Raw genomic sequence first — 6,708 nt, forward strand, 5'->3', positions numbered from 1 at the left:
TATATATATATATATATATATATATATATATATATATATATATATATATATATTTATTTAAACACACACACATACACACATACGCTGGTTTTAATAAATAAATAGAAAGAGAGGTAGAAAGAGTGACGGAGGAAAGCAAGGACTGGTATTAAGGATAAAATAAGGTATATATATCCTTAATACCAATCCTTGCTTTCCTCCCTCACTCTCTTTACCTTTCTATTTATTTCTCTTTCTCTTTACCCCTTAATAGCCACCTCCGCTATCATTCTCTTACAGAACGTCGATACGTTCGCGTTTATTTCTGGATATTTACACTATTAAGACTTTAACCTACATAGATTTACACAGGATTGCACCTAAGAGCTTATGGACTAACATCTACACGATCGGAAAGTTGAACTGCGAACTTTTATGCTTCTTTTTTTCTTTTCTTTCTTCATCTTATTCCTTTTCTCCTGTCCTCTATGTCGTCCCTTCATTAATCTATACCCTTCTCATCTTCCCAATTTGTCTCCCATGACGGAATATCCCATTCTCTGGGATATCCCAGAAACAGTTGTAAGACTGAATTTTTCCAATAATGATAACGTATATGACTTGAGATGTTTGTCTTGCCTTAAGTTTCGTTGTCCCCTTTAACAATTATATATCGGCTATATTGGAAATCTACAATGGTTCCATAACTCCTGTCTCGGCTATAACCTTATATATATACTCGCATAGAATAATATATCTCTTACAATTAATCATCAGAGGCAAACAGCACACAGCTATATATCACATGCGTACATTCCTTACTCTGTACTGAAAGTGTAAGCAAATTTTATTCCTCTACTCGTTAGGTTATATTTTGTGCCTTCTTTAGTTGAACTCACGGTAGATGCACTGGATAAATACATTAGCATTTTCATTGAAGTTGAAAAACAGTGAAAACTATGTTTGTCTATCATCAAAAAGCCTTTACCGAATTATGTATATTGAATGTCAGGCATTAAATAAGCATTTTCACAATTATATGGAAGTCATTTACCTTTTATATTTAAGTTTTAATATTTATAGTTTTACATTGCGTAAGTACCGAGTCGTCGGAAAGCTCTTAATTTGAAAGATTATTATTTAAAGAAGATCCACTACTCCTGTAATTATAACAGTATGCTGTTAATGTTCACTGTCGACAGCTTTATACGATTCGAAGTACAGGGTTTTCAGGCTAAATTTGACAGTTTGCATAAGAAAAGAAAACACAGTATCCCATCCAAGTATTTTTTAAAAATCAAAAGATATTTACTAGGTCTGGGAGATAATAGCTTACTCAAAGTAGCCGCCCTCAGTTTCCACCATAACTTTAAGATGGTTCTAGAACCTGGCGCATGTTTTCCTCACTGTGTCCTTGAAAAGATCTTCAAACACCTCTTTGATCTTGAGCACCAGCTCGGCCTTGATTGTTGTAGGTAGAGCGACTGGAGTCTTTCTGGTGTCTTTCACAACTGCGTCCTACACATAGTAACCCACGGGATTACGATCAGAGGAATTGCGAGGCCAGAAATTGAGGCTGGTATAGTTGTAGAAATTCTCCGACACTTCTGACTCTTTCCGGAGCAAGGAGTTGAATCCTCCCGCCACATATATGGCTTTCCAGTAGCAACCCTCTCCAATGATGATTTGACCACAGTCTATAACAGCTTCACATAACCGTCTGAATGGAGCGCAAAATCCTGTTAAAAAATTTGAGGTAACATGACATCACCCTCACTGGTGACATACCCAAAGACCATCTCTTTCCTGCTGGCCACTACTTCATAGTTTCAGTTTCAGCCGTCCAGGTCACGTCTTACAACTTTTATAGGGTCCACATAGCCTTGAGGCGCAGTCATGATGTCGGCATTTTGATACCCAGTGAGAATCATCATGACACAGGTAATTCTTGTCCAATATTCAGATGGCTTCCAAGGCGGCGAGGTGGCAGAAACGTTAGCACGCCGGGTATTTCGTCTGTCTTTACATTCTGAGTTCAAATTCTACCGAGGTCAAGTTTGCCTTTCATCCTTTCGGAGTCGATAAATTAAGCACCAGTTGCGTACTGGGGTCGATCTAATCGACTGGCCCCCTCCCCCAAAACTTTGGGCCTTGTGCTTAGAGTAGAAAAGAATATTCAGATGGTTTCCAGTCCCTCATGTCAGGTAACTTTTTCACAGCTACAACTTTAATCTTTGTGCTCTTCAATGCCGTCAACTGTTCACCGATACAGCAAGTTGTTCTTGAAAATGGGAGACATATGAAATCGTCAAATCTAGCCTGAACACTATGTAGTTGATAATGAAAATACTTATGTTTGCTGCTCCAAATAATTATGAAAGGTATTTGTGTTTGGCTTTTAGTGGTAGTTGTTTGGAAGATTTATCCAATATCTAAAGCCAGAAATTACAATTATATTTATCTCCAAATAAATCTTCCAAGCAACAATGTTGTGTTGTACTGAGGAGCTGGTGATTACATGTGTAATAGCTTACATAAATGTATGACACAATCATTTCCAGTAGTGCATTAGGGGAGGGGGAGGTCATTGTTCAATAGATATTTTGTAACAGTCTCTTGTTCTTAGATTGCAAAAATGTAGTTTTCAAAATGTGACATGCTGTAGCAGTTTCATGTTCTCAGTCAATATTAGCATCATTCTAAAATTTCTAAAAATACATTCATTCATAATATGTTGTTGGCATGAGGGGCCGCATAAGTTATTTGTAATACTTATTATGTGAAGCACAGACAATAGAAAGACCTTAGATAATTTGAAAGCATTTTAATGACATTTTCTATCAAGAATGAACATTTCTTTCGACTAAATTCCATCCATGCTTCAATTGAAAACGTCCAGCTGTTTCTCATACGAAGGGGTGCTGGAAAGTTCCTGGCTTTGGGTAAAAGAAAATACTGGATGATTAGTTAATTATGATTTTATTCAACACATTCCCCTCTCAGATTCACACACTTATTGCTGTGGTCCTTTTTCTAAGCCTTGTAAAAGAACTTTGGAAGGTTGGGGCTCCAAACAGGCCTTTCGCAGTACCCTTAAAGCCAGCAGCTTTTCAGCAATACTTCGTATTTGTAGGTGATTCGAATTTTGATCATCAAGAAATAAATTATGGGTTATATTGATGTTTATTGCTACTGAAGCTCGTAAACTTAACTTTGATATAAAAATAATTACTGTGGATTTATTGCTAAACTAAACAGAATCACAGATAGACTATCATCTGGGAGTATACCTTTTAAAAACTTATAAAATCTGGGACTTATAAAGGTGAGAATGATCAGGACTTTCCAAACCTTTCAATAGCAGCCAAGACAGTAGGAAATTTTGTTAAATAAGGTGATTCCTGTGATGTTAATTTATGTATTTTGTCACAAGTTATTAATTGGGTGTTAATTATCGTATTTATTCACATGGTTTATTCTGAGAGTGCAGCTTTATTAATTAGAAACCATTTGGCACATCCTCGTATTTATGTCTTTTCATATATTTGCCCAATAGTCATAATATTTTTGGGCTCGCAGTAATCTTAAACGCAGAGCCTAATCGAACAAATTGACTGTAATACTTATTTTTAAGTATGATACTTATTTATCGAAATCTTTTTGTTAAGCCGCTAAGTTACAGAGGCGTTAACAAACCACCACCAGTTGTCAAACGGTGACAAGACACACACACACGCACACACACACACACACACACACACACACACATACATACACACACACATATACACACGCTCACACACATGTATATACGACGGGCTTCTTTCAGTTTCCCTCGACCAAATCTATTCCCGAAGCTTTGGTCGGCCCAGGGATATAGTAAAAGACACTTGCCCAAGGTGTCATACAGTGGTACCGAACCCGAAACCATGTGTTCTTACCACACACCCATGCATGCGCCTAAAATGTTTTCAACCAGCTTGGCGGAGAATCGAACCTCGGTCTTCCGTGTGACAGGCGGGGATACTTGCCGCTATGAAACCGAGGAACGCTACAACCCATTTTCTTTTATCTTTCATTTTATTATAGTATGTATTTCTGTGCATTTGTTACCATGTAAGTGTTTCGTGTATTTGATTATAAACATATGAGATAGTATCTTATAAGATACCTTCAGTTGAATAAACGAAGGAGATTAATTAGATGATTCATAAGATGTTACTGATGTACAGGAAACTCGTTATTCACTAGGTGCGTGTCCTAGAGGTAAGGGTGTGGCACTCATGATCGCAAGATCGTGGTTTCGATTCCCAGACTGGTTGTGCATTGTGTTCTTGAGCAAAACACTTCATTTCACGTTGCTCTAGTCCACTCAGTTGAAAACTAGTAACCTTGTGATAGATTGGCGTACAAGGATGGGTTGTTGGCTAAGAAAAGTCACCCGAACGGAGGTCTCGTGAGCTATGTTTTGTATTCAGCGATCGAAAGACTGAACAGTCCAACCTATGCTGTGAATCCCGAATGATTGGGGTTTGGTTGTTCTACAGCTTCGAAGGCCGATTGTTTGATTGATCGATTCACTTTACAAGTTATGATGGAATGTGCTGTTCACTGATACAAGCTGTCGAGGTTTACCTCCAGTTTTGTTGTTGTTGTTATTAAATCGAGCTCAGTCGTGATCGAGTAAACCTATAATCGAAGACATTTGTGCGTGATATGAGGCAGATTTGACAGCGCCGACAAAGTTGTTCCTACTGTTGGCTCCTTTCTTAATTATATTATTCACCTGGGTGCATTGTGCTCGTAGTTTCATTGCAGGTATCTGATAGATATTTGCTTTGTGTGATTTCTATTGTATACAAACGTAAATTGATTTTCCGCTTCATGTTATCACATGTCTTCATAGAGTATCCATCGATAACTTTCAATATGAGAGTAATTGTTTTGTTTCATTTTTCCTCTGCTCGTCAGTATGATCTGTTGTGTAGTTCTAGGCAAGCCCAATCGAACAGTTCTATTGTAAGTAGGTAAATGGCCGAACTACGTGATGCGACCCACAAATCCTTTTTCCTACTTAACACTTGTTAAGGAAAATATTTCTGTGTGATGAAAAACATTGTTCGACAACATCAGCAATAATAAACTTCGAAATGTGAACAAGTAAATACACTCACAAACCTGAAAACATACGTCATCTATGCATGTAGATTATAAGCAAGAAACCAAAGTATCATTTAAGATCAATTCAAATGTGTTTGTACTAAGAACACAAGGGAAAGTTACGATTTTTGACAAACAGAATTTTTATTCTTTTCATTCACAAAAAAAAAAAAAAATACTGTCGTTACTGCGGATGATAAAATGCCGAGAGAATTCGAATGTAATTGTCCTTCGTATCATTGTAATAGTAGTCAAAAAGTTAGCTGTTGGTCGTTTTGTTGTTCATTGTTGTTCACCAGTCGTTCATTGTGATTATTGTCAGCAACTCTCCGTATCTGTTCGCCGTCTGTCTTCCGTCTCGTCTCTGCTGTCTCTCAATGCACTCTCTGCTGCATTCCCAGAGCTCTCTGTCAAGTAGTCAAGGTGTGCTGATGTTATACAGATGGTTAGGCTCAGAAAGAAATGCGCCAAAAGATGAAATCGTTGCTGGAACCTATTCAACGTGAAGTCGTGATTGGGCAAACTTTGTTCGTCACATGGGTAATATTCTAGCGAATCGCAGCATCGGGCGTAGTGATGTGACTGCTGAAGATTCCAGCTACATGTTTGAGAAATAGTTGAACATGTTGAGGCTTTTGATTACAGTTTGTCTTGGAGAAAAATTCTCGCTGATGATAAAAAGGTATTAAGATACCTAATCAGCACAGAGCGTTTTAAGTTTTTACACTCTTCGTCAGAGCCTTCGTGCATCTACTTACATAGGGGTTCTGGCCTGGCGGACTATGACTGCAATCGGTTAATAATCTTTATCTGATTTACGATGTCAGAAGCTTTGCTTTCTAGTCATCCCAGAGTCGCTTCTCTTGGTATCTGGTGTTCAAGAAAGCAAACGAGTCCGTAATGCATCCATCAGTGAAATAAAGAGCGCTCTGAGCTGACTGTGGTGTTTTAACACTGTTCTATGTTGAGCGAGGATTTTTGTTTCATGACAAACAACAGTGAAAAACCTTTACAGGCTCTAATATCTCTCAAGCATATCTGAACAGCTTTTAAGTTTATATACTTTTTGTTACATCTACACCTGTGTGCGTGGAATGTGTGTGTGTGTGTGTGTGTGTGTATGTGTGTGTGTGTGTGTGTGTGTGTGTGTGTGTGTGTGTGTGTGTGTGTGTGTGTGTGTGTGTGTGTGTGTGTGTGCGTGCGTGTGTGTGTGTGCGTGCGCTCTAATATAATTAAAATAACAACACTGAAAAAGTTTTCAAGGCTGTCTTCTGCAGGTAAATCATGTAGTAAAGTGCAGGGAACACTTCGTAATGACATGAGCCTACTTGAATGTTCTATCTGCGAACCAACAAGATCTCCCTACATGGTCGTTCCAACTACTAGGCATAACGGCTAAACATACCACAAACTACTCTCTACCGTCTTGAAAAGGAATAGATATATTAGGGTCTGTCTTAGAAACATAATACTCGAAAAAGATATAGTTATAACTGGAACGCATTTGATCTCTCTCTCTCTCTCTCTCTCTCTCTCTCTCTCTATCTATCTATCTATCTATCTATCTAT

The 6,708-nt window shown here is 38.0% G+C and overlaps 1 protein-coding gene across 1 annotated transcript in view; it reads left to right on the forward strand.

The window, feature by feature from the left end:
* The window catches only part of LOC106881001 (dynein axonemal heavy chain 3), a 174,058-nt gene that overhangs the window by 1,312 nt on the left and 166,038 nt on the right, over positions 1 to 6,708 (forward strand). The window lies entirely within an intron of this gene.

The sequence above is a fragment of the Octopus bimaculoides genome, chromosome 1 (assembly GCF_001194135.2).
Source record: "Octopus bimaculoides isolate UCB-OBI-ISO-001 chromosome 1, ASM119413v2, whole genome shotgun sequence".
Taxonomy (NCBI): domain Eukaryota; kingdom Metazoa; phylum Mollusca; class Cephalopoda; order Octopoda; family Octopodidae; genus Octopus; species Octopus bimaculoides.